At 35.8% G+C, this 14,262-nt stretch overlaps 1 long non-coding RNA gene across 1 annotated transcript; it reads right to left on the reverse strand.

The window, feature by feature from the left end:
• Positions 1 to 412: 412 nt before the first annotated feature.
• Positions 413 to 2,105, reverse strand: LOC125266089. Its single transcript, XR_007184428.1, has 4 exons — positions 1,664 to 2,105; positions 1,472 to 1,500; positions 1,061 to 1,133; positions 413 to 967 (listed from the first exon to the last, which is right to left on the reverse strand). It is a non-coding gene; the product is annotated as an uncharacterized LOC125266089 (long non-coding RNA).
• Positions 2,106 to 14,262: the final 12,157 nt, after the last annotated feature.

Below are 14,262 nucleotides of genomic sequence, written 5' to 3' on the forward strand. Positions count from 1 at the left end.
ATGTGTTGTCAGCGCTGCTCTGACAGTTTTATCAGTAAAATAGTTTAGCAACTTAAAAGCTACATGGCATTTCTTACTAGCAAGGTGCTGTTCTTGAAGCAGATAAACTTACAGTTTCTCTAATCATAGAGACGCTGCTGCCGAACACTGTTGAGAGATGCACAGACTCAGGTAATAGTAAATGCACTCGCGGCCATCTGTTCCATGGTCGCTGGTCTGAAAATGAGGTGTGTTCACACTGTTAGCCCGGATAAGTTGAATTTACTTAAAAAAATTGAGGAAACTGGTTGCCCTAAAAAAATTAAGTAATGATTAAGTAATGTGAACTTAAAAATTCAAGTTCATTTAACTTAAAATGTTTTGTAATATTAATTACTTTGTAGTTATTACACCTAGTATAGTTAAGTTCAATGTACTAAGCAAGTTAATTTATAGCAACTTCTATTTTACTACAAAATTAAGAAAAAAAGCAAATAAAAGGTACATTAATTCAATTTTATGTTTTATTTTAATTCAATTCCAAATACAACAACATTTTATGTCCTGAAAACATTTCCTTATAAAACGTGAAAAAAATAGTTTTAACAAATCAGCTTATTGTTAAGCACATAAATAGTCTATCTCAGAATCACAACAAATTGCATCAAAACTATATGGTTTGTTCACACTCCTGAGTTCACAATAGTGGCAGTATTCCATTTTAGGTGCCAGCTCACATTTTGCTAGGTTGAGCATTACCTGCTGAATAAAATATAAAGTATTTTTCATACAGTTAGGGTAGTCCAGTTGCAGGGCATAAATCAGTCAGAAAAAAGGACACAGAAGTCCTGAGGTTGGTCGGTTCATCCATCACCAAACATCCTTCCAAGACGATGTTCACTCATGATGGGTTTAGCTGAGCACTTTATAGATCAACACAGACGATTCTCACTGAAGTTTGCCTGTATGAGTCCTTGTCAGCTGCAACCTAGTAGAGGAAGACAAAGATTGACAAAGACATTATCATATAATAATGCATCAGATAATGGTATTGTCAAATACTCCATGCACCAATACATACCTGGTTTACTGTAGAAAGAGCTGGCCATTGAAGTACCATCAGGCTGAAGTCAGGCTCGTCTTTGACAACTTTTCTGTGAGGAGCAAACATTAAAGTTAAAGTCTTGATTATGGCACCTGATTTTATGGTTTACATGTAATTGTGCACTGTGCAGTATGCAGATTAATAAAATAATCAGCCAAAGAACAGGTCTCAGTAAACCCACATGACACACAGCTGATATGGAGTTTTTGGTGAAGGCTGTATAAGTGTACATATTGTGCATAACATGTGATATAAATGTAAGTTACATGTCATGTATATGTTCCAGATGTAAACAAGGAAATTGTTCTGTTCTTGTATAACTTCATTGTTTGATCCTATAATGTTTAAATAGCTGAGCTTTTTCACAGTTATAAGGGCAATACTTACACTTCTAATCCAAAGCATCTCTTCTTGACCTGCAACACAAAACAAGATAGTCTGTTGTTAAGAAAGCTATGAACCTAGATAAAACAGTATATCCATCTGTTTTTGTTTTCAATTCGTTAATTAACTTTAACTTAATCGTTCAATCAATAGCCGTGTCGAAATAAAACACGGTCGTTAAATTATTGCACTCACCATTTTCGTTCAGCTTCATCCTCCCTCCTCTGCTGGGAGCGCGGGCGCGGTGTTCGCCGACAGCCAGAGGTTCAAACTAAGTTTACACGCCCAACAACAGCTCCTCGTGTGAAAAAGAAACAAACGACGAAATAACGCGCGTCGAACTCGCCGATCAGGGGTTCATGCACGGTGATCCACCGCACGCGAGAGAGAACACTAGCCAGAGAAAACAGTTCCGTCGTTTAAACTTTAACAAACGATTTTCACTGCTCACAAACAGTCTCTCATGGGGAACGATAAAAAGGCAAATGTTTGGGAAAAAAATGTCTGTAGAACTTGCCAAAACAAATGTTCCAACTTCTCATCAACAGCTCCTTGAATTCACACACACCACGACAAAATGGCGTCATTACCTGCCGCAAACCAATGTGTAAGAGGCGTGGTCAAGAGAAAAACTTAATAATTTAAGTGCATTTAACTTAAATTTATTAACACATTCTAATTACATCCACAATTTAGTAGAATATACTTATATTTTATAAGTAATGCAATCAAACTTCAATATTTTAAGTATATTGTAATTATATAGTTTAAGTAAATATAAAATCCGGGCTAAGAGTGCAGGCGCATTGTTGGCGTGTTGCTATTTTGAGGCAACTGAAAACAACTGTGTCATTGATAAACAAAAACCTGCTCTAAAGTCAATGGAGCAGTATTGTTTTGTTATTTAAAGGGCATGTTAGTAATATGCGCCTATAGGCAGGTGCACAGCGCGCTACACTCTGCTTATTACACACAAACATGCCAAATATTACAAATAAAAGGATTACAATGTAAAAGATTATTATTCTGTACATAAAGATAAAAATGCTTACATGTCATAATGGATAGTTATTGCATGTATCAGAATTACCTGTTTGCAGTAATGACGAATGAAATTGGCTAATTATCTGACCAATCGTGGCAATACACACATGTATTTAAACGGACTCATCAGGTTGAGGGTGTCTGTATTCCGCCATGTAAATCCAGCATGGTGCAAGCACACCTGGCTTTTAAAGGGAATAGGAGATGACACTCTGATTGATTTATCGCACATTATGCCCAAAACACACCCATGATTCATTAAGAGACTAGGTACAGCCATAAGCCTGGTGCGCCGACCATTTTTTCCATCGTTAAACTAGCAAAATAGGAAGTGCACCTGCGCCATGCGCTTCAGACCATGTGCTCAGATCATTAAAATAGGGCCCGTAATCTCTCTATCTCACTGAGTCGTGGGATGAGATGCATAATAAATTAGTCCTACACACAAGAGCGATTTTTTAAGGAGAAAAACCTGACAAATGTCTTGAAATACAACACCTGAACAATGTTTTAAAGGGTTAGTTCACCCAAAAATGAAAATAATCTCATTTATTACTCATCCTCATGTCGTTCCACACCTGTAAGACCTTCGTTCATATTCAGAACACAAATTCAGATATTTTGATTAAATTTGATGGCTCAGTGTGGCCTCCATTGACAGCATTGACACTCTCAAGATCCATAAAGGTACTAAAAGATATTTAAATCAGTTCATGTGAGTTCAGTGGTTCTATCTTAATATTATAAAGCGACGAGAATACTTTTTGTGTGCCAAAAAAACAAAATAACGACTTTTCAACAATATAGTGATGGGTCGATTTCAAAACACTGCTTCGGAGCTTTACGAATCGGATCAGTGATTCGGATCTCCTACAAACGGCTAAACTGCTGAAATCACGTGACTTTGGCGCTCACTGATTCGTTTCGTAAATCAACATATCTTAATTTGTGGTCCGAAGATATGGGTGTAGAACGACATGAGGGAGAGTAATAAATGACATTATTTTTATTTTTGGGTGAACTAACCCTTTAATGTGTGGTAACTGTAGTATAAGTGTCATTGATGTAAGGAATAATTGTTGACGGTCTGCTGAATTATTGAAAAATAATGCACACCTGAGGTGGTATTTAGCTTTTTTTTTTTTTTTTGGCTTTTGCTTAATCTTTTTATTAAACTTTTGCAATAGCAGCCCGTCAGCAATTATTCCTTACATCAATGATAAAATCAGTTGTTCTGCTTAATATTTCTGTGAAAACCGTGATACTTTTTTCAGGATTCTTTGATGAATAGAAGTTTCAAAAGAACAACATTTATTTGAAATCAGTGTTGCCAAGTCTGCATTTTTCCCGTGGAATTGGGCTACTTTAAGTTGTTGCCGTCGGTTGATTTTCACTGCGGTGCGCACGGTTTCGGTGCTTCAACACCCCCAAAACACCCCCCAGACGTACAAAAATTCAGTGGAGAAAATCACATTGGGCTACTTTTGAAATAGAAATCATTTGTAACATTATAAATGTCAGGCCTTAACTGTGAATTTTGGACATTCTGCAAAATGTATCCTTTTGTGTATTTTAATGAATGGGTGAACTATTCCTTTAACTAAGCATGGCTTCCTTGGTCAACAATCTTTGCCAGAAACACATCCTTTTTGTTGTTAAACAACAGCATGATTGTTAAAGGGGTAGTTCACCCAAAAATGAAAATTTGATGTTTATCTGGTTACCCCCAGCGCATCCAAGATGTAGGTGACTTTGTTTCTTCATTAGAACACAAATGATGATTTTTAACTCCAACCGTTGCCGTCTGTCAGTCAAATAATGCTAGTGGATGGGAACTTCTACTATAAGAGTAAATAAAACTTGCATAGACAAGTCCAAATTAAACCCTGCGGTTCGTGACGACACAATGATGTCCTAAGACACGAAACGATCGGTTTGTGCGATAAAGTATCTCGATTCGTTTGGTCTGATCGCGCTCTGACAGCGGCAGTGATGTCTCGCTCTCATTGAAGTATATGCGCGAGACATCACTGCCGTTATCAGAGCGCGATCAGACCAAATGAATTGAGTGATGAATGCAGTTGGACCGAGTTGGACATAGTGGTGTATTAGAGGTAAAAAAAAATGATATAAATACCGTTCGGTTTATCACACAAACTGATCGTTTCGTGTCTTAGGACATCAGTGTGTTGTCACGAGCCGCAGGGTTTAATTTGGACTTGTCTATGCAAGTTTTATTTACTCTTATAGTAGAAGTTCCCATCCACTCGCATTATATGACTGACAGACGGCAACGGTTGGAGTTAAAAATCATCATTTGTGTTCTACTGAAGAAACAAAGTCACCTGCATCTTGGATGCGCTGGGGGTAAGCAGATAAACATCAAATTTTCATTTTTGGGTGAACTATCCCTTTAACTAATCAACACCAGCTGTAAATTCATCCTAGAATAAGCGTTTTTGCCGGAATGGTAAAAATTGCTAAATATAAATTTCGAGCTATTCCTAAAACTGAAACTAAATGTCATCTTTTGTCAGAATATATCATATTAATCTTTTCGCCAGCCTCACAATGTCATTATTTTGGCAATCATCTTCATCTTCTCCTTCAGGATATTGAAGCTAAAAAATGGCCTTGAGCGCAGCCTTACCGACAGATGCTGATCGTATCATTTCTGGGGCCGTTTTTTCTCTGGGAAGACCGAGACCCACTGGCCATCTTTATCCCTGATGAGTTTCACAGGGCGGTTCTGTTCAGCAGTGACTGATTGGATCTTCTTCTATGGGATCTGTTGGTCATTCATTGCTGGTCTTCATCCCCAGAGGAAAGCAGCAGGAATGGAAGATCCAGTACAAATGAGGGGTCAAGAGGAGGTCACTCTAAAGCGCTAATCAAATGCCCTTTGCCATTGTGTGTGGATGTGACTGTGTAAAAACTTCACACTGCTCCAAGGCAGCTAAACATTTCAGTGCATCGGCTTTTAGCGCAGAACCACAGTAACCGAATATGGGTTTTATACACTTTGGAATAATTAAGTATTTTCGTATGCTCACCAAGACTTCATTTGATCACAAGTACAGTAATATAATGAATTAGTAATTATTTTATATTTCGTAATTTATTCCTGTGATCAAAGCTGAATTTTCAGCATCATTACTCCAGTCTTCAGTGTCACATGATCCTTCAGAAATCATTCTAATATGCTGATTTGATGGTCAAGAAACATTTCTAAATTTTTATTAAAAAAAAAAGAAAAGAAAAGAAATTAATACTTTTATTCAACAAGGATGCATTAAATTGATCAGAAGTGACAGTAAAGACATTTACAATGTCACAAAAGATTTCTTATTCAAATAAACACTGTTCTTTTGAACTTTCTATTCCTGAACAAAATGTATCACGGTTTTCAAAAAAATATTATGCAGCAAAAACATTGCTAATAAAAAGAACCATTAATAATAATTGAGCACCATATTACAATTTCTGAAGGATCATGTGACACTGAAGACTGGAGTAATGATGCTGAAAATTCAGCTTTGATCACAGGAATAAATTACATTTTACAACATATGCAAATAGAAAACAGTAATTTTAAATTGTAATAATATTTCTCAATATTACTGTTTTTACTGTATTTTTTATCAAATAAATGCAGCCTTGGTGAGCAGAAGAGACTTCTTTTAAAAACAATTTAAAAAACATAATTATTCCGAACTTTTGTCTGTTAGTGTATATTAGTGTAGAAAACAGAACAAGAATTCTGTTGCAAATGGCAATAAAAGTAGTATTTTAAATAAGCAGGACCTTTTCTTTAGGATCAAATAAAAAAATGAAGCGTGTAGCGGCATAACGCAGATTGAGTTGACAGGAGATAAAAAGAAAAGCCCATGGCACGAGTCATCCGACACCCCGAGCAAATCCCCACTCCTCTCCTGGAACGCTCCTGATTAACATAATCAGACGGCATTAATTATTCAGGAGGTGTGGTGAGCCGCTCCAGGGGTCAGGCTTTTGCTCTGTCTAATAACCCATGTTTAATATTAACGAGGCAGACAGGCGGTGTGATTTGCATACCCTTTATGATGCCTGCTGGCTGCAGAGCTGCTTGAGTTGGGTTTCACCTCATGCTTTCCCTTACTATTCAGACTTTATTTTCCGCTCTCCCTTTTTATCGTCCACCTGACAGTCCAATCGTTTAGAAATGTAATAGGACACTTTTTGTTTGTATGTTTGTAGCACAAAGTTATTGTTCGTGTATAGAGAAATAGTAATAGTGATGCTCGCCTTAGTAGACAAGTGTTTGTGACTGGATCGTGAACACCATGCTTGCTTCTAAAAGCTATTAAGCCTTTGGTGTCTTTAACCTCAGACACCTTTTACCTTCATTTCCTTAATGTACAATGCTGATTCTTATAGCCCATGGCTAGAGTGAGAAATGCCTGGTTTTTGTTTGCTTAAAGCAGCATGGTGAGCACTAATGAGCAGCTACTCTCAGAGTCTGTGTCCTCGGGCTGGAGTGTGTGTGTGTGTGTGTATTCCACAGAGACTTTCAGTAGCCACAGGGGTGGTCAGATAATATGCTAATAATGTAGTTTTTTTTTTACTCTACAGTGACATTAATGACATTCTTGTAGTGTCGGTGACTAAGTAACTAAAAGTAGCGATGCTACACTGCAAACAAATTCTGTCTTTCATTATTTTTGTCTTGTTGTCCAGTAAATATACTTTATATACAGTATATAATATAGAACTTTAAAACAAGACACATTAACTTGAGAATGCTTTAACTTTAACCTGAGAATGCATTAAAGGATTAGTTCACTTCAGAAATAAAATGTCCTGATAATTTACTCACCCCCATGTCATCCAAGATGTTTATATCTTTCTTTCTTCAGTCGAAAAGAAATCAAGGTTTTTGAGGAAAACATTCCAGGATTTTTCTCCATATAGTGGACTTCACGGGTTCAAGGGGTCCAAATGTCTTTCTTTCTTCAGTCTAAAAGAAATTAAGGTTTTGATGAAAACATTACAGGATATATAGTGGACTTCACTGGGGTTCAACGGGAATTATCAGGAAATTATAATTTTGAAGTGAACTAATCCTTTAACTTTATTTAATGGGAAAAACACATTTTTTGTTGTTGTTTTTTTTAAATTAAACTGAACTTAGAATTTATGGTGGTATAACTCAACTCAGGGTATATTTTTTGTTAGTTTTTAATTATTTTTTATTCCTTTTATTTTAGTTTTTGTTGGTTTTCACTCAATGACTGTTTAGTTTTCAGTGTTCAGTGTTTCAGTTTATTTAGTTTTTTATTTAGTTTTGTGCTGGCAGAGATTGTGTGCTAAATAATATTTTTTAAAAACAGCATTGCATTTCTCTTGTCAGTCTAGCATTTTCCATATTGTTATCTTGTGCCCTTGTCAAAAAACAAAATGAATCTTTTACATTTTCATGACTTGAAAACTAAAATAAATTTTCCACAAATTTTAGTTTTATATTACGGATGAGGATAAGGGGCCAAGCAATAATAAAAAAATAAAACCATCTCGAGATTAAAGTTGTTCAATTTCGAGAAAAAACGTGTTAAATTTCGAGAAAAAAGTCAGAATAAAATGTTGAGAATAAACTCATTAAATTACGAGAAAATAGTCGTTAAATTACGAGAACAAATTCGTTAAATTATGAGAAAAATGTCGTTAAATTTCGAGGAAAAAGTCGAGATAAAATGTTGAGAATAAACTTGTTAACTTATGAGAAAAAACTCGTTACATTTCGAGAAAAAAGTCGAGATAAAATGTTGAGAATAAAGTCATTAAATTACGACAAAAAAGTCGTTAGATTATGAGAACAAACTCGTTAAATTATGAGAAAAAAAGTCGTTAAATTTCGAGAAAAAAGTCGAGATAAAATGTTGAGAATAAAGTCATTAAATTTCGAGAAAAAGTCGAGATAAAATGTTGAGAATAAAGTCATTAAATTTCGAGAAAAAAGTCAAAATAAAATGTTGAGAATAAACTCATTAAATTACGAGAAAATAGTCGTTAAATTACGAGAACAAATTCGTTAAATTATGAGAAAAATGTCGTTAAATTTCGAGGAAAAAGTCGAGATAAAATGTTGAGAATAAACTTGTTAACTTATGAGAAAAAACTCGTTACATTTCGAGAAAAAAGTCGAGATAAAATGTTGAGAATAAAGTCATTAAATTACGACAAAAAAGTCGTTAAATTACGAGAACAAATTCGTTAAATTATGAGAAAAATGTCGTTAAATTTCGAGAAAAATGTCAAAATAAAATGTTGAGAATAAACTTATTAAATTACGAGAAAAAACTCGTTAAATTTCAAGAAAAAAGTCGAGATAAAATGTTGAGAATAAAATTGTTAATTTACAAGAAAAAACTCGTTAAATTTCAAGAAAAAAGTCGAGATAAAATGTTGAGAATAAAGTCATTAAATTATGACAAAAAGTCGTTAAATTACGAGAACAAATTCGTTAAATTATGAGAAAAATGTCGTTAAATTTCAAGAAAAAAGTCGAGATAAAATGTTGAGAATAAAGTCATTAAATTACGACAAAAAAGTTGTTAAATTACGAGAACAAATTCGTTAAATTATGAGAAAAATGTTGTTAAATTTCAAGAAAAAAGTCGAGTTTTTTTCTTGTAATTTAACGAGTTTATTCTCAACATTTTATCTCGATTTTTGTCTCGAAATTTAAAGAGTTTTTTCTCGAAATTTAACAACTTTAATCTCGAGATGGTTTTATTTTTTTATTATTGCTTGGCCCTAATCCTCTTCCGTAATATAAAACTAAAATTTGTGGAAAATTTAGTTTGGTTTTCGAGTCATGAAAATGTATTTTTTATTATATTATTTTTTTCAGTCAACAAAAATATTTTCATTTTGTTTTTAACTAGTTTTGTTGGTAGCTTAGTGTAGCTAAGAGTAGCTTACAGTTTAATGTTAGATATAACGTTCACAGCCCATTTAAATTCCTTAAAGGGTTAATTCACCCAAAAATGAAAATTCTGTCATTAATTACTCGCCCTCATGTCGTTCCAAACACGTAAGACCTTCGTTCATCTTCTGAACACAAATGAAGATATTTTTTGATGAAATCCGAGAGGTTTCTGAACCACCCATATCGGCAGCAACGTAATTACCACTTTCAATGCCCAGAAAGGTAAAGACATCGTTATCAGTCCATGTGACTACAGTGGTTCAACCCTCAAGAATATTTTTGTGCACAAAAACAAAACAAAAATAACAACTTTATTCAACAATTTCTTCTCTTCCCTGTCAGTCTCAAAGAAATTGTTGAATGTTTAGGACAAGACTTGTTTTTATCTGCAGGGAATTGATTGGACGGTTAAAAGTGCCTCAATATGACAGGTCGTTAAAAAACAAGGGCTTGGTGACTTCTTCCGAAAGGAAAGTTGTGCCAGAGGCAGAGCAAGTTATGACTTTTTGATTAAATGTTAGGAAGGCAGCATTGTTTTTTCTTTAGAATAGTGTGCACTGCTGAGAAAGTCAATTTTGTTATTACTGTATGTTGACTTTGCAAGCTCTGGTTTAACAGTATCTTCCCCAACGCTCCTGTATGTTGATCAAAATGTAGTCCTCTAACAGCAAAAGGTTATTTTGCTGCTTGTCAAAACTGACACACATAATTTTGAGAAGGCAACAAGTTGTGCTAAATTCACGTCACAGACAAACAAATCTTTCACCCTAAATAGCCTATTGAATTGCAATTAGGCTGTACAAAGAATCATATGCTGTAGACATTTCATCAATGGACAATTCCAACCTCCTCTGCTGTTTTGATCTTGATAAGCCGCGAGCGGTTGGGAATTTTTCATAGAAACGTCTCATTAATGCAGCGGACGCATGCTCGCATTTCTGCCTGACCTCTCGTCTTCAGCCCTCAGCCCTTTAACTGACAGTGGAGGGTAAATAAATAATTAAAGGGCATTTTGCCGCTGTCAGTGAGATTGCATATTGCACCGTTGACATTTTGAAAACAAATCTCGGATTCATGAGCTATCACTGTGAGGGATCGGCAGAGGCTATTAGTTCGACTGACAGAAATAGACGTGAGATCGTGAAATATCGTCCTGTAATCTCACTGATTTATGAGGGTGTGTTGCCGCTTCATCGAGAACCACCACAGATTTATTGCCACTCAGGTGGAATTATTAATGAAGCTCAGTTTGCCAAAGCTGACGATGCCGCCTCTCTCTCATGTGTGTGTGTGGAGGTTTATGTATCTCCATAGAGATGTTAACTAATCAAACAGCTCAACTCAACACAAGCTTTTGCACAATCCCAATACTAAGAACTTTGCAGCATAAATTCTACATTTGAATGAAATCACATGGCTAGTTGAGGAGATGTGTAGGCTGCTATTTTTAGGCAGATGTCTGTCTGACAGATGATAAAATGGGCAAAAAAAGAATGATGCACTATACACCTATGCACTTGTACACTATCTACTTATGCACTATATACTCAACCGTGTAGTGTACGAATTTTACAAGGTTATTTTGTCATTCATCATCGGATTCTGATGCCCCTCCCCCTTTGCTACTTAATTAAAGCTGCGACCATAGATATGATGCCTCATTCCACCTCTCCAGACACGTCGGCGCACCCGCCGTCTTGCAACGGTCAGTGGCTGCATCCGAAAACTTAGACAGCTGACTTGTTGCCTCGCTACCCTATCAGGCAATGACTTTACAGGCAGTGTTTGTGCATGAAGGCACCTCACGAATCTGATTTCGGACAGACTTCTGAGGCAGCGTAACGGTGTAATGATCTACAGCAAAATAGCATGAGCTTTGGTCAGAACTAAGCAAATATTTAAGTACTACAATAGTAATTTCTTGCTAGAAATGACATTTAAAAGTGGAAAACAATGGTCAAAAACATACATTTACACACAAACTGACCACCAACTGCAACTTTCAGACGCCATCTTTATTTTTTAGCTCAACTGTAACAAAATGGAAAGCACAGGATTGTGGGATATCAAAGGCAGCGAAGGATACATCTATGCTGCCTTCAAAAATCGATAAGATGAAGGCATCTCATGAGACAGGAAGTGAAGCTAACTTTGGATTCGGACGTGCCTTGATGTTGTCTGGCAAATTTAAAATTGAACATTGGTCTGGGGAGTTTGCTATGTATTTTCTACTGCACAAGAGGCGTGATTAACGAGCATTATTCACGCAATTGGACAATCCTTCAACCAATCAGATCAACGATCCGGGTGACGTGCTTTGCAGAGCGACGCGAAAACTCCAGACAGGTTTAGTTTGTATTGGTTTGTAGCATTGATCAGCGGTTTGCAGAAGCAGCAATGGCATCGAGCGATTTTTGCAGGTTGTGCAAAAAAAAACATGAAAGTGAGTGGTATTTACACCCAGTCGAGCGATTTGTTTGCTAAACTAAAGAAGTCATTCAGCATCGTCGAGAGGTTAAAAGGAATTATATTGACGGTCGTGCTTGCCGTCGCTTCTCTATCGTTGTCGTGTTATACCCGCCAATAGCGAGCAAGGTGGATAAAGCCAGTCTGTGATTGGTTCCCACAAAAGTGTAACAGAAGCAGTAGAAATGAATGTACGGGTTTCCAGACTGAGTTGCCGGGCGAAATCAAATCGCTGGCAGATCAGGCTGGGTTTACTCAGTCTAGCCTTGATGCCTTCCTACCTTGGAATGCGTCCTCCAAATGCAGCATTTTTCAGTTTTTGGATGCCACCAGGGTGTCGTCATTCACAGTAAGAATCAATGATGGCACAACATTGCTTAGCTTCTGGTTGTGAAACTGCTGATATTTAAATTCCCGAAGAAAGTTGTGTTATTTTACTATAGTACTTTTACTGTTTTTACTATTACTATGGTAACTTTTTAATGTCGTGTTAGCGGAAGCCTTCGTCTTGTATTGTTTAGTTGAGCAAAATCATCTGCTGAAGTCTATTTCATATATAGATATTCATAAATGCGTCTAACTACGGTTACAGATGCTGTGAACTTGCTCTCGAATGTTCATGGACCGCTCCAAAATGGTCCATTGAAATGGCCATTAATGAGGCATCTATGTATATATATATATATCTATGGCTGCGACAGTTGAGTACATTAAGTGTCCAACATTCCACACTTCGTTTTTTCCCCGTTAATTAAGTGCATGATCCGAGTATTTAAAGTGCACTTTTTCTATTCGTAATTTTCAGTGTGAACACACTACTTGCATTATTTATACTGCAAAATAGCATAGAATAGTCTTAGGCTACTTTCAGACTGTCAGTCCAAATCCGATTATTTGTGTATCTTTTCAGATCCAATTTGTGTGTCAATGCCGCTCTTTTGTTTTCTAGAATATCTGCATTGGTTTCTCTGGCATACACCAAAAACAACCGCAACATGGAGGGGTTTGTAATACAGATGTTGTCTTATTTATAACATGACAATGTGTCACATTTCATGTGATTTTTTGCCGTTCACACTTGATAAATCTGAATCCGGATTTCAATTGGAATCCGGATTTGACAGTCTGAAAGTAGCCATAGTGCATAAGTATGCAAATTGGGACACACTTATTACCCATGCAACTTAGAACAAACCAAACATTTAGCAATCACATAGCAAGGCCCTGGCAACCGTCCACACTAATTCTAACTTTGAGTTCACAGAAAGCACCACTCATATTTTATTCAGAACATGTAAAAATCTTGCTAAAAATCTGAATCCGTTGCTCTTGTTAATTCACATCCTCTGCTTGCATCGAACAGGCCTGCATCCCAATTCACATACTTTGAAATGGATTTTCAGAAAGGAGATTTGAATAGTATTTCAAACCACATATGAATGAAGCTTGAAACAGATTTGTGAAAATGTCATGTGATTTTTTTTTTTTTTTTTTTTTTTGCTGTTCACACTTGCTAAATATGATCGGATTCCAATCAGATACTCTGTAAAAAAAAAAAAAAAAAAAGTTGACCTAGCTTGAAAAAAATAAGGAAAACAGTCAACTTGTTAGTTAGCTCAACTAGTTTGCTCCACTTAAATACTTTCTAATCTAATGAGTAACAGGTAGTCTTTTGACTTAAAACTTCTTGTCAAGGCAACTAAAGATTGTTTAGCATTTTGCAATACAATCCTTGTTCTTGAATTTCCATGTATCCTAATAGGCAAATATACTGTATACAAAAGTTGCAATGAGATGCACATATACCTCTACAGACAAATTTCAAATATGGTGATCAACAAATGTTAATTCAGTAAAATATGAACTCTGAACCATAAATAACAGTGACAGCAAAAGCAGCAGCAGCATAAATTAAGCCAGTAAATGCAAGTTTTTAAAAAAATCATTTTTTACCACATAATTCTTTCAAGCTGCAATGCATGCTGGGAACTGGCACAATTGTTCAATGAAAATGGTTTGTTCAGATAACTCGATTTGGAAAGTTTGGACAACATTTGGACAAGTTTCTGACAAATACTTGAGAATCTAAGTAAGGTCAACAAAACAACCATTGTTAGCAACATGTTTAGTTCACTTGAGGTAATAAACTTACTCATCCTACTAAATAATCTTTGTTCAAGCTACTTTTTTACATTTGTTAGAAGAACAATTTGCAAGTTGGATTTTTTTTTACAGCAGACAAATTAGATTTGGACACTAGTAAACAATAAAAATGGGCATCCAGTTAGTTGTTGTGCTTAATATCAGGGTAAGAATC

Source organism: Megalobrama amblycephala, linkage group LG4 (assembly GCF_018812025.1).
Source record: "Megalobrama amblycephala isolate DHTTF-2021 linkage group LG4, ASM1881202v1, whole genome shotgun sequence".
NCBI lineage: Eukaryota > Metazoa > Chordata > Actinopteri > Cypriniformes > Xenocyprididae > Megalobrama > Megalobrama amblycephala.